The sequence below is a fragment of the Ochotona princeps genome, chromosome 17, assembly GCF_030435755.1.
Source record: "Ochotona princeps isolate mOchPri1 chromosome 17, mOchPri1.hap1, whole genome shotgun sequence".
In the NCBI taxonomy this organism is placed as follows: domain Eukaryota; kingdom Metazoa; phylum Chordata; class Mammalia; order Lagomorpha; family Ochotonidae; genus Ochotona; species Ochotona princeps.
The window spans coordinates 5705002-5729713 of NC_080848.1; the positions used below are offsets into that span (position 1 = coordinate 5705002).

The 24712-nt window shown below is 52.8% G+C and overlaps 1 long non-coding RNA gene across 1 annotated transcript in view; it reads left to right on the forward strand.

Moving 5' to 3' along the window:
- Positions 1-24712, forward strand: part of LOC131482413 (uncharacterized) — a 140323-nt gene that overhangs the window by 108994 nt on the left and 6617 nt on the right. Inside the window, exon 2 of the long non-coding RNA XR_009246974.1 lies at positions 10907-11114. This is a non-coding gene — a long non-coding RNA (uncharacterized LOC131482413). The remainder of the gene's footprint in view (positions 1-10906; positions 11115-24712) is intronic.

Consider the following 24712-nt stretch of genomic DNA (forward strand, 5'->3'; position numbering starts at 1 on the left):
GGATTTTTGTGGAACCTGTGCACAGCTTCCTGTATATTCCAGATGCTGTACATGTGGCCGTTACACTGTATGTGTTAAGGAATCGTGACGACAAGGTAAACTGTGCATGTACAATGGAAGATGTAACTGAGAGGTAGAGAGGAACAGACGGCTCCCATCTGCTGGCTCACTCCCCAGATGCGCTGGGCTGGGGCTGGGCCAAGGCCAGAGTTTGTGAGCCAGAACTGGGGCATCCACAAGCCCATGTGGGAGGCAGGAACGCAGTTCTTTGAGCCATCATCGCTGCCTCGCAGGGTCTGCACCGGCAGAACGCTGCAGTCAGGGGCCGGAGCCTGATCTCACCCCAAGCACTCCAGCGTGGCACACAGGTGTCTTAACTGGCATCTGAGCTGCCAGGCTGACCACCCACCCTAAATGACAAGTTATTATTATTATTTTTTTTAAATATTTTCAGTGCTTGATTGATTCCACAGCCATATAATCGTGGGACACAGAATGCCAACTGCACACATTTTTGACAGCTGAGGAAACTGAGGCAAGGAATAGTTAAACTTTTATGGGGGTGGGGAGATGGGAGGGCTGCAGGTGGTTCGTACAATCCTATGAAATCACTGGGTCTGGCTCATCCGAGGTAACTGCGGTTGGGACTTGAAATTCAGTGTATCTACAGTAGGCTAATGTGTATGTCGGTCATTTTGTATGGTTTGTGAAGGATGTTATAAAGATGCATATGACAGATAAAAGGAGACAAAGAGAAAAAACCCGGCTCCTCACCCCCTGAAGACTTGCAAATGGAAGAGGAATTCAAACTCTGACAGTGCAGCCTTGATTCTTGCGTTGCTGCTTCGAAGAAGTCAGTTCAGGAAAGATGAGCAATGCAGTCTACCCTCAGTCTGACTCCCAGGTTGGCTGTGGTGGCCCCGACTATGCCACGTGTCAGTTCTGGAAGGTGATCTTGTCTGGCTTCAGGAATAGGGCATCTAAACAGAGGGCACTGGAGAGGGATTGAGTGTGGGGAGAGAGGAGGAGGCTGGGCAGAGGGCTGTGATCTGGCTGGCCCTGTGACTGTCCACACCCTGCCTGGTCTGGACAGCAGCAGCCCAGGGAGGTGAGAGCCACCCTCTCCTCAGCTTCACTGTACGGCGATGAGATAGGGATCTGCCGATCAATAAATCAAAGAAGCAGGTAGCCCCACAGGCTTCTGCCTGCGTTTTTATTCGAAACAAACAGCGTTATGACACATCAACCTGTCACTCGACTGGAAAATCTGAGGCATGGAAAGGTGGTCACCCACCTTTTTAAAAAGTATGAGAATTTGGGCCCGGCGCGATAGTGTGGCGGTTAAGGTCCTCACCTTGCACGCGCCAGGATCCCATATGGTCGCAGGTTCTAATCCTGGTGGCACTGCTTCCCAGCCAGCTTCCTGCTTGTGCCCTGGGAAGACGGTCAAGGATGGCCCAAGGCTTTGGGACGCTGCACCCGCATGGGAGGCCTGGAGGAGCTCCTGGCTCCTGGCTCCTGGCTTCGGATTGGCACAGCTCTGGTCATTGTGGTCACTTGGGGAGTGAACCATCGGACGGAGGTCTTCCTCTCTGTCTCTCCTCCTCTCTGTATATCCGCCTTTCCAATAAAATAAATAAATAAATAAATAAATCCTTTTAAAAAAGTATGAGAATTTGCCTGGCTGTACACTGCTTAATTAGTGCCATGAGTGAGCCTGGATAACTGTGCCTTGGTTGGTGAGCTGGGCCAGGGGTGGGTTTTGGAAACACCTGGTGTTTCTGGCAGAGGCAAATGTTGACCTGGCTGGCAAGGGGGTTATTGGCAGCTTCCACAGGCCCTGGGGGCCCCGGAGTCCGTTGGACATGAGCATCAGAGGGAACAGGGCTGTTTGCAGTGAGGGTGTAGGCAGCTGTAGCGTCACAGCAGTTTGGCGTCAGCATGAGGGCTGTCGCCACCCAGGTGGTCTCTGGGATTTAAGGGCTCCTCAAACGTGCCCTGCCACCTCCAGGGCGGTGAGCAAGTCTCTAGAGGGTTCTTGCCATTAAAAAAAAAAATTCTTGTGGTCATACCATTTAAACCTACCTCCCCGATTTTCTGTGATCTCATTTTTCCTTAAAATATCATTGGAAAAGTGTTTTTGAGTTGGACATTTTATTTTCCATTTAAGCATGGTGAATGGAGACATGGGGGCACAGGCTTGGCACGGGGTGGCAGAGCTGAGCCTGGGATGCCTTCTGTGATTCAGCTCTCAACGGCGGGGACAGCAGCACTAGCATGGCCCGGGGATGCCCACCCTGCCACTTTGCTGCCCAGTGAGCATGCCCTGCATGCCGGTGTCCTCGGAACAGCCATATGGTTTAAAAAGAGAACCCCCATCCTGCTCTGCACTCACGGGTTTTTTGAAGTACAGTGTGACGGGTGCTATCTTTACATTCCCATTAGAGATTTGGCTCAAGGACGATTTGGAGAGAATGTAGCTTGCAGCAGCAGATGGAGGCTGATTGGGAAGGAGCCAAGGGATGACCCAGCCACCTAGAGCAGCAAGGCCAAGTCTTGAGGGCACTCCGTGGAAGTGGGCCACTGACACTGGGGGTGCCAACCCCTGTTCTGGGTTCTAGGAGTTCCAGTGTGGCAGGGACGGGGTGGTGCTCTTGCTCATCCTATGGGGTGCGTAAAGTCGCCTTGGAGAGAGCGTGGGTGGGTAGAGAACCTGTCTCTTCTTCTGTTCTCACCTGTGGGACACAAACAATAAATGCCACAGCTCGAGTGGCATTCAGAGGGCTTCAGAGCCAAGTGGCCAATTGTGGGCAGAAAGATATGAGTTTGGATGTGTTGGGCAAAGCATGTGTCAGGTTGTGCGCCGCAGTGAGCTGGGGCTTGGTGGTCACTATTAGATCAGCTGTGTCTAGAGATTTCGTCAAACAAGGCTGGGCACTGGGGAGGAGGGACCCTGGTCGTATGCCTCCTGTTGCATGCAGAAGGCCTGGTCTGGACATGGAGGAAGCAGAGGAGAGCCAGATGACTGTAGAGCAACGTTCAGCAGAGCTAATTGGTATTTTGTAATGATCAACTGGGGCAGCTCCAAAGCTGGCCAGTGTGAAGGCCAGGAGCTGGAGGGAGGGATTGTTGCGACAACAGAAGGTCACTCTCCACTCTGCCTCAGGAGCTCAGAGCCTTGCGGCGGGCAGGAAGGAGAGCGAGTGAGCGAGGCAGAGCGGGGTGCCAGGTGGGATAGGTGTGAGAGTCCAGCAGCGTCTGTAAGCACCCAGAGGTTACTGCCGTGAGAATATTCTGGACCTGCTGTTCACAAGGGCCTATGCTCCTGTCCTGGCCGTAGAAGAGATGGTGGAGCATGAGCAGAACTGGCAGGGGAAGTGACTGAGTGTGGTGACTGGACAGTGAGGTTCCGGTCTGTGAGATGGGTGGATTCAAAGGGGAGCCTGATGGAGAGGATCTAACAGGGTGAGAAGCCACTGTCAGCCAGGCCTGGATGAAAAGGTCAAGGAATTAGAGTGTGTCCAGGACAGCCATAGGCCGGCTGCGTCCTGGAGTCCCAGGGGGGAAGGGAAGGGAAGGGTGCGGCTTCTGGCTCAGTCCCCATTCCTGGCAGCTACTCGTGGCCAGGAAGCCTGAAGAGTTGGCAGAAGGGTTCAGGGGACCCTGGTTCTCACTCCCACCCTGGGCCGCAGGCCCCCTAGGTCCCATATGCCCTCCCTTTGTGGGCTGGACTGTGAGACAGGCGTGGGATGTGCTTGGGGCTGTAGGTCCTGAACCGAGACGCCACTGTCATGAGAGCTGCCTGTCGATCATAGCATAGGCATTCAGAAAATGCCACGGAGCAGGTCTGTTCCACCCTGCTGCCGGCCGCAGCCATCACCTGGCTTAGGATTCTTGGTCAGAGTCACTAGTCAGCCGCTGTCGACCGTGTCCTGTGGAAATCGCTGCCTTCCTGTCCGTGTGGTCACGGTGGCCTCTGGGATCAGCCCCTGACACTGGTCCCAGGGGTACCCTCGTTACACCTCACCTTGCACCCACCTTTGGGTCCAATGTACCACGTTTTGTTGCAGATTTGCAAGCTGTTTCTGATTTGGCAAGCAATCTAAACAATTTCTAGTCATGCCATTTTAAAACATTGCATTTGTAGCTCAAAACAATTTTCATTATTTTAATAAAACACTGTTTTTTTTTTCTTGACATAACAGTGGCTATATATTTTAAACCTAAAGAAATAAGCAGTTCACCTGTAAAGTTATTATCAGAATTAACTACTATTAATCCTTTCTTTGCGTTTTCCTTCTTTATAACCTGTGCAATCCCATCATATTTATAGTAGTAGTAATAGCTGGCATTTATCAACAACTTAGCATTAATGTAGTAACCATTTTGAAAGCAAGTGTCTTGGGAGCAAGGCGTTATCACCGCCACTACCCAGTTTTGCATTTCAGAATTGAAAGACACCCAGAAGGGTTTTCTCGGCCACATACATCAATCAGTGGTCATGTGAGACTTCTAGTCTCTGCCGCCAGAACCGATGCTTGTGTGGCAGTCCTGATCTTGTGACGACACAGAGACGTCCCTTTCCTGGTGTCTGTGGCACCTGTGCGAGCTTCTTTGCATTTTCCCACTCATGTTCCATGCCTGTGTCCCATGCAGGTACAGCTGTTCCAGGGGCCCCGTGTGCACGATGCCAAAGAAAGAACCTGTCCTGTGCTGTCTCCCCGCCGCCCCCACTTCCCAAGGCCTTGACTCTTGTCAGCACAGACAGGGGGTTTACCTCCTTGCAGATTGTGCATGTGAATCTCAGCCATTTGGGAGCTGGGGTCTGAGATCTGGCTCCTGGCCGTCCGGCCGAGGATAAGTGCATGTATTCCAGCCATCTCCTTTGCACGCCCAGCTGGCTCACCCACAATCCCGGCGGGCAGGGATGCTGCTGTCTGCCAAAGGCAGGTGTTTAGGCCAGGTTTGTTTTCCAGGCGAGTCATTGTTTTTAAGACACACACACACACACACACACACACACACACATCCGTCTCTATACTTGTGTCTTTTTCAGATGAGATAAATCCTAATCTAGGACATGTTTCCAACTTTGTGTGGGTAGATCAGGGGGTCATCATTGCACTGGGCAGGGTTGCAGTCTCTGCAGGTGTCACCCGAATTTCCCAACAGATGATCGGCATTTCTGCAGCTCAAGACAGTGTGAGCACCAGTGGCCCACGCCCTCGCCCAGCTCTGCTCAGGTGGTCTGTAGCTGTGGGCTCAGCCCCTCGGGGCGGAGGAGTTTGGGTGGTCAGTGAGCGTCCCTGGGGCACCTCCAGAACCATTGGAGCAGAGAGCGAGGAGAGAGCTCGCTGGGCTGCCCTCGCTTTCTGTTGTTGGAGGCAGAACCCTGTGTGGTGTCAGCTTGTCCTGGCATTGTGGTTCTCAGGTGCCTGGGCTGTGTAGCAAGCTACCAAGATAGGCTCTGACACGCACTAAGCAACAGCTGCCTCCTGGTGAATGACTCCCTGGAGGAGGGGTGGGCAAGAGGAGAGAGGAGAGACACGGGTTTAAAGAAATGTGTATATGTGAGTGTTGTCGCAGTAAACATTTCCAAGTGGAGCTGGAATAATTAAGAGATAAATTGCCACTGGGGGTGTCGGTCCGTTTGTTTACGTAGTGTTGAGTCAGTGTCAGCTAATGAGTGCCTTGGATAGGATGCCTGCGCCTCTCTTCCTTGTGAAAAGTCTGTGTGTGTGTTTGTTCATCCTTTCTCCATCCACACATCTATGCAGCCACACAAATATCCTTGTATCCGTCATGTTTATTTGCTTGTCTGTCCTTTCCTCCCTCCCTCCCTTCTGCCATCCATCCATCATCTATCTGATGCCTTTGTATATTTCCTTCTTATCTGCCTGCCTGTCATCCATCCATCTGCCCACCTACCTTCCTATCTTGTCTGTGTAACTACCTACCTACCTATGTAAGAGAGCCTGAGTGCTTATGAGCTCAGCCCTTAGCACTCACTGTTCCAACTCTGGCTACCTACCTGTTGTCCATCTGTCCATCCGTCCATCCATCCAAGAACCCACTCATCCAGCTCCTAGTTGACACTGCCTTTGATTTTAGCTTGAGTTGAATCCTGCATGGGAAAGACCCCAGGCGGCTGGCCCCTCTGGGAGCCGAGCCTGGGTAGGATGGGGAGGGCAGATGGGCAGAAAAGGAGGCCTCTCCACCTTCCCTCAGCAGGAAAATAAGAGAGATAAATAAACTCTAATCCTGACCCGGGGGCAAATCCCAATAAAGATCCAGGTTAATTTTCCCTGCCGATCCAACACTCAAATTCATTGTGAAAATTAAGACAGCTCTCCAGGCCTAATTTGCCAGATGAGATTGTATAATTATCTTTTATAGGCCTGGGTGTGATGTGCGCTGGCTGTTTATGCTGCAGGGGGCTTAGTGTGTGTTTAGACTCAAAGAGTCGCTGCTGTGTCCTGCCAGACTGCGCTTCTCATGGTGGGCGGGGGCTTCTGCCTTGGCCAGGAACAGGCCCCGAGTGCCGGGGCCTCAGCTGAACTTGCCCGGAGTGGAGCAGGAGAGCTTCAGCACTGCCTGGAGCAAAAAGGGAATACATAGGAGGTAGTTTGAGAGGTGAAGGTGGTTCCCGTGGCTGGAGTAGGGGTCTCCTAGGAAGGGCCAACAGGCAAAGCACCATTCACCAAGGGGTCTCAGAAGAGACTGGGAACTGTGAGAAAATTGTGAAGGTCATGGCTGTAGGCCCTTTTGTCTTCCTGGGCTCCTTCCTCTATAAAAACCCCATATATGTTAAAAATTATATTTTATAGCTGCAGTGGTATAAGGACAAAGAGAATGCACACTGCTATGTGGGCATTCATGCATAGTTGTTTTACTCATTTGGATTATTTTTTCAAGATTTATTTTTTTTTGTTGTTGTTGTTGGAAAAGGAAATTTAGACAGAGGAAGAGAGGCAAGGATCTTCCATCTGCTGGTTCACTCCACAAATGGCTGCAGTGATCGGAGCTGAGCCGATCCAAAGCTAGGAGCCAGGAGCTTCTTCCACATCTCCCACGCCAGTGCACAATTCCAAGGTTTGGGGCTGTTCTCTGCCGCTTTTCCACGCCATAGGCAGGGAGTTGGATGGGAAATGGAGCAGGCAAGATTTGAAGCAGCACCAAAATGGGAAGCAGGTGCTTACAGGCAGAGGATTAGTCAGTAGAGTCATCGCACCAACCCCTGCTCACTAAGATTCTAAAAGAAATGGGAAAAGTTTGTATAAACTCATACTATGACACCTGCTTCCCATATGGGTACCAGTTTGAAGCCTAACTGCTCCATTTTTAATCCAGCTGCCTGTTGATATGCTTAGGAGATAAGTAGAAGATGGGACACCACGCTGAGACTTGGCTCCTGGCTTTGGCCTGATCTCAGCCCTGGCCATCGCAGCTATTTGGGGATGAGTGGGCCTGTGGATAGAAGATCTCTCTGTTGTTGCCTCTCTCTCTCTCTCTGTAATGCTGACTTTTGAATAAATAAATGCATCATTTAAAAAATGAAATGAGAAGGTTTTTACAGACCGCTAGAAGTATCAGGGTCAGTGCCTGGATTGGCCTTGGGGATGGGACTTGTGAGCCTGTGAGCCGCTTGATCTATTTTGTAGACGTCACTCATCTCTGCAAGAGCTCCCCCAGCTGCAGCCCTGGTTCTGGCCGAAGAGGAGGCTTGGGCTTATGACATGTCAAGATCCTGTGTTTCATCTGGTGAGGTTTTCCCTCCCCTTGTCTCCTTTGTCAATGTGGCTCCTGGGGCACTTTGGGGAGAAATTGGCAGGTGTGTGAGGCTGCACACATCCCAGGCTGCTCTCTGCTGGGGCCTCAGTTGTCAAAAGAATCCAGAGGGCTTCTCATCTTGGCTGGAGGGGTCCATGGTCAGTGGTGGGGCCGGGAAAGACATCCCAGGGTGTCAGGAGGGCCTCATGGTGGGGTGAAGGTGCAGGACAAAAGGAAGACCTGGGAAGGGGTGTGGACTATGGGCCACTGTGCTCCATTCTCCTGCACAGGTTTGCTGCTGGACATGGTATACTGCAGTTGGCTTGCTTCCAAGGGGAGCTGCTTCCCGTCCCCCCAACCCAGCTGTCTTTTTTTTTTTTTCAGGGCAGGGAGGGCCACGCCAACAGGTGCTTTCCTGACAGATGCCAGCCCAAGTGCCATGGGCAGTCAGCCTCTGAGGCAGGCGAAGCTCCCTGGAAGGCTGTGGTCATTAGGCCAGTACACATCCCCAGTGAGGGAGAGACCCTACTGGTTTTATGCAACACACCAGAGACAACCCTTCTTCCTTTGTGTAGAGACTTCCAGATGCAAGCCCCCTGCATTCCTGCCTGCCTACCTTTCAATATTTATCTATTAGAAAGGGAGATTGGAGGGAGAGAGAAAGAGAGAGAGAGAGACCTTCCATCTACTCATTCATTCCCCAAATGGCTGCAGTGACCAGGACAAGGACCAGGCCAAAGCCAGGACAAGTAACTCCATCTGGGTCTCCCATGCGGGTGCAGGACCCCACGTACTTGGACCATCCTCCACTGCTTTCCCAGGTGCATTAGTAGGGAGCTGGATTGGAAGCAGAGCATCCAGAATTCTAACCAGGACTCCAACATGGGCTGCTCATGTTGCCGGTGGCAACTTGGCTCACTGTGCCACAATGCTGGCTCCCCAGGTAGATTTCAAGCAGAGCTTGGGTACCTAGAATGGAGTCACAGGTAAGTGAGGAGGGGGCTGTCATGCCAAGGGATATCTCTGAGTGGTCTGTCCTCCCAGAAGCCGACAGGGCTCATCTCCTGGGCCTGCTGCTCAAGTTTTGTTTTCCATCCTCGAGGGAAAGCCCTGGCTGGAGACAGGGTGGGTTCAGGGTGTAAGGGGAGACCCCACTAAGCGCTTGCCACTCAGCGTGTGTCCTAAGAGCCCAGGAAGTGGACCCCTTCAGGCATGTGATGGACATGCATGCTATCTCGGGCTCCCACCCCACCCTGCCCTGCTGCTGAAGTTGGCAGCCTCACTATAGCAGCTCTAGACCACCAGCGGAACTTAGAGTGGTCAGCCAGGACTGCTGGAGGTGGGCCCCAGTGGTGACCCAGGAAAGAAGGTGGGGTTCCAGGGAACCTCAGGTCTGACAACTTCAGCTGCAAGATCCCTCTCTCCGTTGCTCAGCCCCGGTTTCCCAAGAGAAACTAAGGAAAACTCCCTGTGGAGTCCCTCCTGACCTCTGCCATTCTGTGGACTGATTGGAAACATCATGAGGCAAAGCAAAGAATTTAGATCTATCCTGGCTCAAGTTCAAGTCCCTGGTGAACAGGCAGCCTTGGAACTCCTCCACATCCCTCCTAGAGGGGCAACCTTGAGATTGTTTCCATGCATCTGGGCTCCCACTTCAATCATTTGATCGGATTTCTCCCCCTGCCCGCCTCCCATGTAATAAGCTGAAGATGGGTCAGGCCTGGGGTAGCTTTGCATAAAGCAAGACTGGAAATCCATCGTGGAGGCCAGGGTTGGAGGGGAAGTGTGTGTGTGTGTGTGTGTGTGTGTGTGTGTGTGTGTGTCCATTTTGATGAGGGTTTTAGTATTGCCAGGTGATTAGTTAGGTTACTGCGTGATCCATCAGGAGTATAATGGTCAAGTTCCTGGGTCTTATAGGCAAGGTTCGCCTGCTGCATTAAAGACTGATCTTGGGGAAAGTTCTCGCATGTGGGGGAGGGAAACCGACTCAGCAAACAGGTGTCTAAGCATTGGAGGTGTTGTGGGGTCTGGGGCAGGTATAGGTGACCTTGATGCGATCCTGTGGCAGGTGTCAGTGGCTGGGGTTGACCTCGGAGTCCCAGCTGAACCCTGTCCTTGGGAGCAAAAACCACAGGAAAGAGAATGTGTGATGTGCACCTAGCCAGAGAACAGAACAGCACCCAAACAATCCTTTCTGTTGTGTGTGAAGGTTACAAGTTTTCTGTTTCAAGCCTGGTGGCGTTCTTTCCTCCGCTTTGCTTTCTGCTCTGTCTTTTCATTTGCCAATCTAAGGGTCCCGAGTGGTTTCTCTGGGCCTAATGACAGGGAAGCTTAGAATGAGGCCATTATCTTGCAGCCACCTTTTGAAATCCTACCCTTCCTGGTGCCTGAATGAGGTAGAACAGAGGTCGGATTTGAAGATGACGTATCTATTTCAGCAGGAGTCACAACAGCAGCTACACTGGTGTCCGCACACATTGGCTCCGGAGCGACAGCCGCGTCCTGCAGACACCTGCTGGGGAACGGGGAATGGGTGATAGCAGAGCTGTTGCTTATTGCGTGTGTGGCAGCTGGGTGCTCTTCCCATAGATGCCATGTGATGAACTCAGACTACAAAGTGAAGATCGAGACTTCTGTGTCTGCTCTGGTACCCCTGCCCCCTCAGGGCCGGAACTCAGGCTCTGACCTCCGTGTCTGGATATGTGTTCTGCCCAGTAAGCTCGGGGTGTGCCCACATGCAGAATAGTGTCATGAGAGTCTCTCTGAATGAAGGGCCCAGTGCCCACCTCAGCACCATGGCAACAGATAGGCCTGTAAGAAGGACTGGTTGCAAGTTGGGGTTTTGGTGTGACTTGGCAAAATGGTCCCTGGGCTGTATAATATCCATTTCCAGCTTAGTTTATTTGAGGTCCACTTTACCATGACCTTGAACCATCTTTGTGGCTGCGTCCACGGTTGACACTGGAAGTGGATTTCTCTGCTGTTTCCTAACTGCAGGTTCAGTCAATATTGATGAGAAAACATGGGTTCAACACCTGTGTCCCCCAAAAAGGGGCTTTCCCACATGGAGGTCCCATCTGCTGTACCATAAGCTTCCTGTCCTTGTCCCGGTGTGACCTTCTCCTTTCGTTTGCAGGTGAAATTGGAGGTTCTGGTGGATGTGATGGGCACTTTCTAACTGAAGAAGAAGGACCAGAACAAAGGGAGCTGCCCATGGTCACCACAGCTCAGCTGCATATCTGCGGTTCCTGGCCCAGGGCGGGTTCTGCACACCTTTCGCCAGACATGTCTCCTGCCCCTGCGTGGCAGCCTGTGACAGCTGTTGGCAGGCAGGAGGCTTGCAGGTAAGCCATCAGAGAGGACCCGGAGACCCATGGTGATAGGCGCACACAGTCATGGCTGTTCATTCAGGACTGGCTGCCGTCCGTGGCTCTTATCTTGGGTTCAGTTATTGCCACTTCTCATGACTAGAGCAGGTGGGTCATGTGGATGTCATCTCACAGATGAGCAAACCCAAGTGCAGCCACTGACACAGGGTGCTGATAACTCACGAGGAAGCCAGGGTCCCAAGCCAGGCTGGGCCTCACTGTGTTTTGCTGCTGCTGCCCGACAGTGGCCACAGCTGCCCAGTTCCCCTGCCACCTGCATTTTATGCCCTGAGGGCACCAGAGGGATTCCCTGTGCAGGAATGGGCCTCAGACAGGTGCCTCAAAATCTGCTGGTCCAGGAGACAGAAGAACTGGTGGATTGCATCTGTTGTGCTTCTGGGGCTTGGGGTCTGTATGGTTGAGTGAGTTGTGGGCTCTCAGTGAGGCCAGCGTTCCTAGAAGGCTTCCGACTCAAGCTGGTCCTAATAAAGCAGGAAGTGGGTTTGCCTCCGGCTGTCTAGATCCCCCAGCACAGCAGCTGCAGCTCCAATGGTGTCGATTTCTGATCCTGAGCCGGAAACTGAGAATGTGGGCATGTTTGAGGGTAAGTAAGACCATCTCGCCGTGGAGCCCAGGACCGGAAGTGCTGAGCAGTGCAGGGAGGGTTGGGAACCAGACTGATCATTTGCAGAAGTGTTCCCGTTGGTCTAGTGGATCAGTGAAGAGAGTAAGACCCATTGGCCAGGCTTCGATGCTGATCCAGCTTCCGCAGCTCCCTTGCTTTGCCACCAGGGGCCAGTGACTTTCATTTCTCTTGACTTTGCTCCCTCCGCACTTCTGGGAAGCAGGTGTAATAAAAACAGTCCTCTGCCCTGTGTGGGGTCAGATGAGACCTGTGCCTTGGGCAGGGCCTGGGCCATGAGGCGCATGTAGTCAGTGTCAGCGTTTCTCTTTCCTTTGTAATTCGGGGTGGCCCTGGCTGTGATCTGGTAAGTTACAGAGTTCCAGTTGACTCATCTGCATCTGTTGCATGTGGGACTGATGCTCGGGGCCCGGGCTGGATGGAGAGGTGCCAGCAGATGCCCTGTGTTGGTGCCATTCCTGTGTATCTACCTTGTTCCAGCCCTGTGTGGCTTGCTTATGGGAAGGCAACAGTGGTTTGAGCTCCAGCCCCCCAGTAAAATACTGAGGTCTGACAATCACTGCAAAGCAATTTTCAACTTGAGCCTGCTACCTTCTGCCAGCAACTCCTCTGGAACTTGGCCTTCATAGAACAAGCTGGGATTGCCCACAAGGATCTCCTATGTTTGAACTGAACTTCTGATCTTCCCTTTCCAAAGTAGCCCTATTTGTTCCTTCCTTAAGCCTAATTTAATTAAAATATATATTTACTTGAAAGCAGAGAGAGAGAATATTTTCATCTGCTGGCTTACCCGCCAAGTGCCTGCACCAGGCAGGATTGGACCACTTGGATGCCAGAAGCTGGGAGCTCCGTCTGTGTTGCCTGTGTACATGGCACCAACCCAACACTTGGGCCATCACCTGCTGCCTTCCAGGTGCCTTGGCTGGGACCTGGATGAGAAGCAGGGGAGCCTGGCTCTGAACTGGCTTTTGGATGTGGGATGCTGTTTTCCCAAGTGGTAGCTGCTTAACTGCCTCTGCTGTGACACCCACCCGTGCCAGTGAGAGAGAGAGAGGAATCTTGCACCTACTGGCTCACCACCCAGATAGTCACAAGAGCCCTTTGCTAGGCCAGGCAGAAGTCAGTGTGTTCCTTTTGATTGAAAAAAGAAAAGCTACTGTGGATCTGTGTTTGTTTTCACAACAGCCAGCTCCCCATGAACACTCAGTCTCATTTCCCACCCCACCCCCCCAAGCGGATTCTTCAGCTCAGCTTCCTACCTGCTTCCATCCCCCCAAGATGGGCCACTATATGCCATGTGCACTCCATGTGTCACCACCTATGTGCCCAGGAACCATAACCACAAGGTCCCTGGGACTGACTGCCACTTCTTCTTGGGCCCGCCAGCTCACCAGCAAGATGGTGGCCTGCCTCTGCCTCTCCAGCTGGGGCCTCAAGGGGAGGCCGGGGTTTTGGGGCTGGGAGGGAACCACCCCATCCCTTCTTCGCTACTGACCCTGGAATGCCAGGAGCATGCACACAGAGTACCCAGACGATGCTCCCCGGTGTGGGCAGGACTAGGGTCAGACTCTTGCCACTGTGTGAGGGTGATAAATGCAGGACTAAGTGTGTGCTGGGGCAGGGCACAGCTGGCAAGAAACTCCCAGGCAGCAGCAAAGAGAGTCTCCTGGCTTCCCTGCCCGGATTGCCTCATCCCGACGCTGATTCAGCCTGTACCAGGCAGCCTCTGTGTCCCACCTGAAGGACGTTGATTATCCCCTTCATTGGCTTGTTTCCTCGTTCAGTCATTCATTTCTCTGGAGCCCTCTCTGCCAGGACTGCTCCAGGCAGAGAACAGGAACCGAGCGTGTTTGCACGATAGACAGTGGAAAATAGTATATAAGACAGTAGCTGGGCATGGAAGAAGGTGTTTTCATTTTAGAAAAGAAAAATTGGACATGGAGGTAGATAACATGCTTGACAGTGGGTGGAGGGCAGGTGGCAGTGCTGAACTGAGGAGGCCGCGGTCGCAGGAGTGGACCCAGGAGGTGAGGAAGCCCTGGGGTGGAGGAGCAGTGCCATCGGGGCTCGAAGCAGGAGTGAAGGTGTCCCCAGCAAATGTAAGGTCAGGAGCTTGGCTATGACTGGGACTCAGCCAGAGCGTGGGAACCAAAAGGGTAAGGTCTAGAGGCCTCAGGTTCTCCCACTGAGGCACCTGGGAGCCCCCACAAGGTTTTGAGCCATGAGCACATGATGCTATCCACTGTTTACAAGATGCCCTTGGCAGGAGAGCTGGTGTGGGAGCCCAGAACAAGGCGATGAGAGGGAGGGGTGGGGCCGTAGCAGGCACACACCCAGAAGAGCAGTGGCCTTCGCAGTGGCGTGGGGCTGCAGAGCCCTGGCTACGCGTGCTGTCCTCACTGCCTGTTGCCTGGACATGTTGCTTCCCAGAACGTTGTTCCTCCCGGCCTCCTCGGCCCACACTGGCAGGTCACACAGGTGCAGCCGAGAGAAACGTAAGGCAGAAAGCAAAGGGGAGATGTGAAACCAAGTTCCCACATTCTCCATCCCTGTGCTGTTAGGGTGGCTGTGCGGATGTGCCCTGGTGTGATGCCCTCATGCCAGAGAGGGCTAATAGTGCTGCGGAGCACCCCATGTGTTCTGCCCAGGGCTTCCCTGGGACTCAGTGTGCTCCTCCTGCAGCCTTCTTCCTTGCTCTCTCAGCTTGCTTACCAACTGCACGGGGACACCCAGCATGCCTGTTCTGTCTGCGTTGCCTTGTCCTGTGGCCGCAGTGGGCATCAGGGCAGAGCAGGCCGAAGGTACTGCAGAGCCAACTTCTGCTTCAGCAGGCATTTCCTAGAAAGTCCCCACGAGCACCCGGTTTTCATGGGGGTTGTGAGCAAATGTCTCGGCGATTATGACTGATTTGAGAACTATGCCTGTAAAGGAATGAATGCTTTGTGCCCGTTTGTGGTGGACTTTGTTGATTTTGTGCATATGGTGAGGAGCCAGCCAAGGCCTGGGACTAGAACTTTCTTCTCTCTGTCCAAGGAAACCTGTAAAATGTGTGTGTGTGTGTGTGTGTGTGTGTGTGTGTAGAGAGAAAGGTGCAAGGACTGTCTGTTGGAGCTGACAATGAAAAGCCAGGGCCCCGGGAGGAAGCAGCGACTCCTGCTCCAGAGTGTCAGTGAGCAGCAGTGATGAGCTCAGCGGGCACAGGAGCCATCCAGGGCCCTGGCAGACACAACTTCCCCTCGAGGTCCAACTGTGAGTCACCGTGGTTCATGTCCCTGCAGCAGGCTCTGTCGCCAGCCTCCCACTGCACCCATGGTCACAGCTCAGACCTTATGACTCACTTGGGCCCCTGAAGCCAGTGCCAGAGGAGGGGGCCCGAGCCTCTCCTGCTGGCATCTGGACCCCTCGTTGCTGTCATCGTGGCCGCCTGGCTGGGCACGTTCTCATATGCCGTGTGCAAGATGTGTGTAGCAGGGAAAGCCCCACTGTGGCTTTCAAAGGTCAACCCTGAGCCAGGGCTGCAGCCAGCAAGATTGCAAAATGCGCTTTGGAAAGTCCGGGGAGATGAGGGAGCCATGGAGGTGAGCTCTGAGGCTGAGCTGGGCTATGGCAGCTGAGCGTCAGCCACAGCTCCAGAGCGAAGGGCAAGCATGGTGCCATCCCTTCCTCACCAGCGGAGTTCAGGAGTTCATGTCAAAGGCCAGCGGCTGGCGGCTGGGGTGTCGGATTCCCCACCACGCCCTGCGCTCTCCCTCGGCCGTCAGCTTCCCCTTTGGTTGTCATCTTCTGAGGAAAGAAAGGGTTCATCTTTTCTCACCTGTCACTCGCACACCAGCCTGGAGTCCCTGGCACTGCCCCATCTGATGTCATCTTTGTTGACTGTCTGTTTTAGAAACCAGGTAGCGAGTGGGACTTTCTGTGGATTAAGAAAAAAATAAATCCCCAAACTACCTCCCCAAAATATCTTGGGGAGATATTTTTTTCAACCTCCTGTTTTTTATTTTCATACTTTCTTCTCCCTCTCTCTCTCTCTCCTTCCTCTCTTTCTCTTTCTCTCTCTGATTTAAAAATAATCATATAGGGCATCAGGAAAATGATGGAAGGATGTTCCCCCTAAAATCTACTGGTGTATTTCAAAAAGTTCCCAGAAAATGGAATAAAAAAGACAAGTTTATTTTGGGTCAAGACATCTGGAAATCTATGCCTATGGAAAGTCTTCAAAAATGCTCACAGGAAATGGCCTCTTATGAAAAACCTGTGTGTAGATTTTGAGTGTTTCTGGGTGAAGTTTTCTTGGATGGCATTCAGTTAGAATCTGAAACATTGACATTGGGGCCACCTCGGGACCCTCCAGCCTGACACCTGAGTAAGGAGGTGCACTTGATCAGTTCACTGCCGTTGGCCTGTCTTTCCTGAGAAGGTGGCTTAGAGCATCACAGTCTTGTCCACTGGCGCATTGGTTCTGCAGCTTTCCTCTTCTCATCTTTGCTTCTCCGCAGGGCTGTTGGGGAGGTAGGATGGAACAGCCTGGTAGGTAAGAATCAAAGGCAAGGCGGCCCTACCTGGGTCCCTGACATGGGTGCTCACCTGTTAGGCCCTGATTTTCTCAGACAGCTCATTGGGCTCTTTGTGGACAGTGAAGAGGTCCACTGTGCCGAGTGAGGGACAAGCAGGGGTCCCTCACGCCGATGCTGTTTGAACTTGACTTAGATGGGGTGTCAGCCACACAGGATTCAGCTCACCTTGGAAACAGGTAGATGGAAGGTATGGGCAGGCATGTTAGTGAGCCAAGGTGTGAGAGCTGTGTGAAAGGGTTAACCTTTGAGTGACTCAGTCTGCTAGCAAACTATAAAAGGGAAGTGACTCATTCCCAGCCCTGGAGAAGAATCCCTAAGGCCGGGCTGCCAGCACCTGTCTGGGACTTGGTTAGTTATTAACAAGCCAGCAAGAGTGTCATGGGAATCCGGCACCCTTGTGCGTGGCTGCTGGCAGCTGTGCATTTCACAGCTTGCAGACTCTCCACTCCCTCCTCACGGTTCCTCTCTGCCTGGCTTCTCTGTGGTGGCCTCCGTTGCCTGGCATTATCCACAGTGGCCCTACAGGATGCATATCTCATGAAAGATGGTGAGGGAGAGGAAGAAATGGGCCAGGAAGGGGGAACCACAATACCCCTCCCATGGATGGGCGCACACACACACACACACAAAACTTATTTTTTTTATTTATTTATTTATTTATTTATTTATTTATTTATTTATTTATTTATTTTCCTGCTAAGAGAATTTAGCCACAGGGACCAGTCTGGATCAGGGCACTGTGGCAGTGGGCTGTATACAGGGCTGCCCTCTGCCTGCTTTGCCCACTCAGCCCACAGGTGCTACCCCTGTAGTTCTGGTTTTTGTGGCTCAGTCAGGTCTACAGTGAATGCCTTGTGGTGGCGTGGGCCCCACCCAAAAGGAACCAGCTCTGCCACCTTCCATGGAGCCCTACCTTGAGGCTCATTAACATACACCTGGTGACCTCGGGTCCCAGACCTTCCGGAGTCATCCTCCACCTGCTCTGAGCCTGCTCAGAAGCTCAGGAAACCACAGTCTGGCTCTAGGCATTTCTGCAAGACAGGTGGGCAGAGCCGGGGCTCGGAAGTCCAGCTGAGAGTTCAGATCAGCCCTCCTTCCCCGTGCCTGGAAGAGCACAGGGTGGGAAGCTTCTGCCTCATGCACAGAGACACGCACAATTCTTTTCTGTGGAGGCCCAGAACTAGCACTAGCCAGAGCTGTGGCTACCAGGGCCAGGCCCCTCTGCTTCCAGACTGTCGAGCAGGCAGGCTGAGGGGATAGAAAGACCTAGAAGGGAAGTTAAGACCTAGAAGGGAGGTTTAGCAAGTCAGGAATCCCAGTGTCCTGAAGAAGGAGACTTCCCTGGTGTTTGCTACCTGCTGGGTCCGGCCCTCAAGTTTCCTGGGGCTGCAGAGAGGGAGTGGAATCCCTTGGCCATGAAGTGGGCCAGGAGCCGGTGCACAAACTCCCTGGGTGGCCTTGAACAAGCCAGCTGCGCTGCACGGGAACAGTTTCCCCATCTGTAAAGTGGGAAGAACGAGGGCACCTGCCTTGCTTCCTTACAGGGTTCATGTGAGGCCAGCTGAGATCACTGCACGTATGACAAGTATGGGAAGTGGCTAAGGGCCACCCAGGTCGGGACTGAGGCCCGGAGTGCTTAGGGCGATGAGCAACAGAGCCAGGCTGGGCTACCCTGGGGAATGTCCTCCCCTCCCCTCCCCCGGCTTCACACACATGCTCGCTCGCTCTCTCTCTCTCTCTCTCTCTCTCTCTCTCTCTCTCTCGTGGAACTTCAAGCATCTCAGGCCTCCCACAACCCACAAATCCCCTGCCTGGTGGGTGTGTCGTTTGGGTTCTGGCTGGGCAACCAGACTGCCTTGGGCTGCTGCAGAGTGGAGCATGGCTCTTCTTCCTTCTCTGCTTGCCTTCTCACCTTGGGCAGGTACAAACCTCTGTCCCGGTGCCTTAGCTCTTAAACCTTCCCATGGTAAGATAGAGACTCTGGTAACACTGAATCCTTTAGTCTGTGTCATTAGTGAGGTGCTAGGTTCGGTGTCTGCTGCCACGAATTTTGGCCATGCATGTCACCTTCACGCCATCAAAGGAAAGAGAACACTTTGAGCATCAACTTGTATCCCGTTGTGTGTGTGTCAATAAATGCCTGCAGTCTCATCCTTGGCACTGCCTGGGTTGTGGTCCATCTGGCTTTGTAGGGTTCTGTGCATTTAGTGATAGGAGGGATGCTGGAGATGGAGGGGCGTCCACTGAGCATAGGGGCTTGGGTGTAACTTTGGCACTCGTAAAGTCATGCTGTGTGACCATCCAACTGCACCTCCCCTGTGGACTCATGACATCCTTTTCATCTTTCTGGGCAGGTATGCTGCACTTGAACATTTTGTCAGTCCACCTGCTATTACACTGGCAACTCTGGTGGTTGGAAAGTTCGTTCGTTTTAGGGAATCCACCTGCCTCTAGAGGCTGCCAGCTGCAGATCCCAGAAAGACAGAAGGCTGGATAGAAGACACGTGGCCTTGTAAAGTGTAGTCTGCAGAAAATCTCTGAGAAGAACTGACCTCTGGGACCTGAAAGAATCACAGCTCCTAGTGGAGATGCTGAGACTTAAAGAGACTGGCTGACTGAAACGGGTGTTGGGAGCGGGGAGGGTGGTTGCAGACCATCTATCTTGGTTTCAGAAGTCTCTCCAGAAGATTCCTGTGCATAGAGAATCTCAGAATGATATTTTATTTGGAAATAGGATCTTTATAGATATAATGAATTAATAAGGATTTATGCAATAGGATCAGTTTGGGTTTAGGATGAGCCTAAATCCAATGGCAAGTCTTTAGAAAGCAGGGTAGGAGAAGGTGTTTGAATGTAGAGTTGGAGACTGCAGTGATGTGTCCATAGGCCAGGGACACCATGGCACCATGGGCTGCCGGCAGGATCTTGCAGAGATGCAGGGGACAGCCAGGCCGAGGACATGCCTTTGCACTTCAGGCCACCTGATGTGTGAGAATAAATCCATGTCGTTTTCCTCTGCCAGTCTGTGGCAGTAGGAGGCCACTAATGTGTCCTCCAGCTTTGAGGGGTCAACTGAAGGAGGATGATTTGTAGGAGCTGAGGGGAAGCAACCTTGAGCTGGAGGCCAGGGGTGTTGGGCTGCAAGGTAAGGACCCAGCCGGGTTCCTCGGTAGGGGAGCAGGCTCTGCAGGGTGTCGGTGCACCAGGGTGCCAGGCCTAGGGTATGTCACAGGGGAGCCTTTCTGTAGAGAGCCGTGGAGGCTTTGGAGCCCAGACACACCAGCTCTGGGTCCTGTGATTTGATTTCTCTATAGAATCTCTCCCAATAACTGCTGCCCTATTGGTAGCAAAGGATCAAACCATCCTTAACCCTCATATCATCCTGTAAATAATACACAGCTTGTGCAAGGAGAGTAACTGTAAGGTGCTTGCCACTCATTAATAATTCAGTGTTTTGTGGCTGTGTAGTAGTTTATTGTGGGGTGATGCCATGTTTTAGAGCAGTGTTCTTCCCAGTGTGATTTTTCTTTCACTGTAAGATAAGGCTCTCATGATCGTTTTTGTAGTAAGAGCTTTGCTCCTGTCTGTACCACGGTCCTGAAGCCGCCTCTTCCAATGACCGTGAGCTTGGAGGTTGACAAGAACCCAGATTCCTTTTCTTAGAGTTCCAGACACCAGGAGATGTCAAGTCGTGGCAGGACTGAATGGGACAAGCCCCAGATGGCTGCCGGCATCTCTTGGCTTGCAACCACGTCACTCGGGTCGGTACCCTTGGGATCACATCGAGTTCCTCTTCCTGTGGTCACATGTTCCTCTATCTCCCTCTGATGGAACACCTGTGATAACATTTAGGGTTCAACAGGTAGAACGGGATCATCTCCCCAACCCACGCCTCCCCACATAATCCCATCAGCCAAATCCCTTGTGCTGGATCAGGTAACATTCCTATCTTACAGGATTTAGAACCTGCCTATCTTGGCCAGTGGGAGGGGAGACCCAGGCTGTGTGTCCCAACTCAGCTTAACATCATACCCAGAGCTAGGTTCTTCACCATGAATTTCCTGCAAGTGGATATACAGGGGGTCTATACTGAAGATACTCAGTGTTAAGTAGATGCAGCTGACGACTTACTGAGGCTGTCCCTTTAAGAGCTGGTCTTAGCTGTCCGGGGAGTCAGCTGGGTTTGGGGCAGGTGGCTATAGATTGAAATCCCCATTAAGTTAGCCTCTAGGAAGCTTGGGGCTAATGAGATAATTCCCATTAGGAGAGGAAGGAAGTGAAGGTAGCTGACCTCTTTCTGTCTCTAATTTATATGATTCATTGAAACCACCCCCTCCTCCCCTTTGGCCCCTTCTTCAGTCATCCCTTTGAATTCTGGTTCCTCTGTCCACCCTGTCTGCCAGGCGGGCAGACAGGCCCCTGGTCTCCAGCAGGTCCCAGCATGCCCGGGAGCCTGGGAAGGTTGCCTCTGCCCAGCCTAGGCGTTTGGGCTTTGCTCTTGGCAGCCACACGGAAGAATCCCTGCCTTTCCTGCTTCGTCTTTTCCCAGAGCCTTGCCCTCTGCCCGCATCCCTATCCCTGCCCCACTGGGGTTGGGGCCCTATGCCCACAAGACCAAAGAAAAAGAGCAAAGCTGTCGACAGAGCAAAGGCAGGCTCCAGGGGACGCGCAGACAAGAGCTGCCAAGATTCTGTTTGCTTCCTTCCTCCGATCCCTTGTACTCTTAGGGGGAGGGGCGAAGCAGAGGGGAAAAAAGGAGAGACAAGAGGACAAGAGCGAGATCATTCCTTCCTGTTTGTCTGTGCTGCTGCTTCCTCTTTTGGTCAAAGTTCTCTGCAAATATGAAAATCCAGTTTGGGTTTTTAATTAGAGGAGTGTGAAGCAACCCAAACATCAGGGGTTTTGAAGTGTGCATCGAACCCTGCAGAAACATCAGGAGACTGAAAAAAGAGAGAGAGAGAGACAGAAAGCCCTGTGAGAACTCCCTGCTCCTTCGGCTTCGCCGCTGTTAGCTGGTGCTCTGTCAGTGTATTCAACACCCTTTTGCAAGGCCTGCCACCCCCACGCCTTGCCCAGGAACAGTCCTCTGCACCCTGAGGGAAGGGTAGCCCTTTCTTGCCCCGTGGATCCACTTCTTCTCCTCCTCTCATCCTCCCAAGGGAGGCCATATGGTGGAGTCCTCTGAGTCATGGCCAAGGGCCAGCGCAGTTCTGGCCCCAGGGACCATCCGGAAGCCCTGATGTGCCGTGTGGGTGGCCTGTGCCGTGAACTTGCTGCCTGACCTCCCAGTGCCTCTGAAAGCCCAGCTGCAGCCTCAGGGAATGGCCTGGCCCCACGGTGACGGAGGGTGCCTCGTATGTCCCAAGCTGCCAGGCCTCTCAGGACCAGGACTGGGGAGAGTGTCCCCCACTTCCCCAGCCCCAGGCATGTTTCTGGTTGGTCTGCCCTGATCCTTTAGGCTGTAGCATCCCTCAATGAGAGCAAGACAAGAATCGGACGTGGAGTTGGGCTTGGGGAGTGGGGCGTGTGGCTTAGAGCCCTGGCGGAGGCCAGGGTGGGATGTGGGAGGGGGTTGTCTGTGCCTCTCAGGGCCCAGCAGCAACACTGCTGAAGTTTTTACCAGTGGCACACACTTGTTCACGGAGGGAACGCCTCCGCCCTGCCTGCATGTGGCAGTTTCTGACTCTCGGGGCTGTTGGAACACCATAGGAAGGAGAAGGCCGAAGAGTTAATCCAAATACTAAGAGCAGCTTCACTGACCAAACCAAGAGTAACAGACAATGGATTGAAGCTTTTTTTTTTTTCTGTGTACTCCTTAGGTCTGACCTATACCAGGAAAGTGACCACAGGAGTGGCTTCTAATCCTAGTTTCCTCAGAAATGCACCATATGTGTGTTGATAGCTATCATGCCATAGGGGAATAGAGTCATCCGACTAGTCCTCACAGCAGTCCAGTGATGGAAAAGGTGCTGCAGTAGCCTTGATATTCACCGCGGTTGAAAAGCAGTGTGGGCTTTGGTCAGGATCTGACAGGCCAGAAGCGGCTGGTCCAGGACTCAATTGAACCTGGGTTTCACCTGTCGTTATGCTTGGGTCCCTCTGGGAAGATGTGCTGTCTTCCCACTCTATCCTGCCCTACTTGTGAGGCATCCAGCTTATGTCACAAGTGATCCACTCACTCATTCATTTCTTCATCTTTGTGGCTCATCAGCCATCCAGCCGACCATCTGTCCGTCTGCCTGTCCATCCGGCGATCCATCCATCCATCCTTGCATCCATCTATCCATCCGCCCATCCATTCATGAGCCTCTAAAGTGCCAAATCCGTAATAAACACAATATCCTCAATGGTGCGGCAAGCTCACAGCTGACCAGTGACCAGTCTGTGCCACTGGGCTGAGGAGCACCCAGGAGCAAGGGGCCTTGCCAACACCACTGCAGAGGGTATGCGTCTTTCTCTCTCACATTAATCATGACCCAGATCTAAACAACTCAGCCTTCCCCCTGGGTGCTCGCTGCATGGGTGATGGCCGAACCCAACAAGTGAGGGGGTGAGGGGGGCCTGTTGCATCTTCTCTGGCATCCCTCTCCACCATGTGGTCGATACAACTGCTGTAACAGGGCCAGGATTCTGCCTGGCCAGTCTTCGGCTTGCTGTTGGTCAGAGGCGCCATCTAAGAAAAAGAGGAGAGAGGTCCTACAGTTGGCTGCTGGGTGGCCCCAGAGGGCCATGCTGTATGATAAGGAGAGGACAGAAGGGAGTCTGGGCCCACGGGTACCTGTTTATCTGTAAAGCCCATCTCTTGGAACAACCCATGGGGGATAACAAGGGACCCAGGCAGGCGGGTTCGGAAGCGTCTTTGATCTGCCTATAAGTTAATGCTTTTCAGTAGAGAACCGCAAAGCAGCCCCGCCCAGGGCCCAGAGATAACAGACTGGTACAATCGCAAACCCCCGGCCTCTTGATAATGCCGGGTTTTATTGAGGTCTGGTTTTCACCCAATGGGAACACATCCGGCGGGCATCAAAGGGAGCAGGCGTCACCTTGTACAAAGAATCCTGGGCCCTCAGGAGTGTGTGTGTGTGGAGGGGAGGGTGCATGTGTGGCTATGTGTGCACAAGGCAGTTGGCAGTTACCCTTCAGTGGATCAGAGGCCACCACCCCACAGAGGGGCCTTCTCAAGTGGTGAACCCCCTTCTCTTGTTCCGCCCAGCCCGACTCCTAAGCTGTCCCAGCAGGTGACAATATGCTTTCTTGAGTATGATAGTTGCTCTTGGATCATTTTGTCCCTGATTGCATGTCCAAGGGCAGGAGAGTTGAGGGGTGCAGCGGCAGACAGAACCTGGAAGCTTACCTTTAGGATGTCTCAGACTTGTCCCTTTGCAGTCTTAGAGGTTGTGATGAGGCGTGGAATAGATTGCAGGCAGATATGAGAGTCCCATCTGAAACGGTAGGAGATGCCGAGTGTGGGAGATGGTGGGAGCTTCGCAGTGGAGGAACGGATGAGCAAAGTGGTTGCGATGTGGCCCGGGGAGAAGGTTCCTGGACCACTCATGCCTCTGGCTGCCTCCTGTGTTAGGCTAGTTTCAGGACACTGCCTCGGGTATGGTATCCGGGGACCACAATGAACACATAACATCTGGAAGCTTTCGAGAGTTTATTTTTAAAAAATGAGAGAGATTTTTGTTTGAAAGGCGGAGTTACAGAGAGAAAGAGAAAAAAATCTTCTATTCACTGGTTCACTTCCCAGGTGGCTGTAAGTGACAAGGGTTGGGACAGGCCACAGCCAGTATCCTGGAACTTCCTCTGGGTCTCCCATATGGTGAACAGAGGCCTAAGTACTTGGACTCTCTTCTCTTACCTTTCCAGGTGCACTAGTGGGGAGTTGGATCAGAAATGGAACAGCCAGGACTTGAACCAGTGCTCATCTGGAATGCTAGCATTGCAGTGACGGATATAACCTGTGCCCCACAACAGCCCCTGAAGGTTTAGCAGTCAGGACACTGGCATGGGAGCTGGGGTGTCTCACTTAAATGGAAGATATGTTTTAATCCTGTGGGGAGGGGAGCTGGTAAGGAATGGAGGGTGGGAATGCTGGGCTTGGCCAGAGCCAGCAGCAAAGTTTGATGTCCGTGGGATTCATGTGCTGACAGTGGCAGTCGGTTAGAAGCCCCTGGGACCAGGACACAGCCCTGGAATGTGGCCCGGCTTCTCTGGCCCTGTGGTAGGCAGCACTGTATTTCTTCTTTATCCCAGTTGGCGGCAGGTCCCCCTGGGGAAGGGTGGATGTATTGGCAGTCCCCCGTCTCTGCACCTGAGCCTCTGAGACGCACTGGACACCCGTTCCGTCGTTCTCC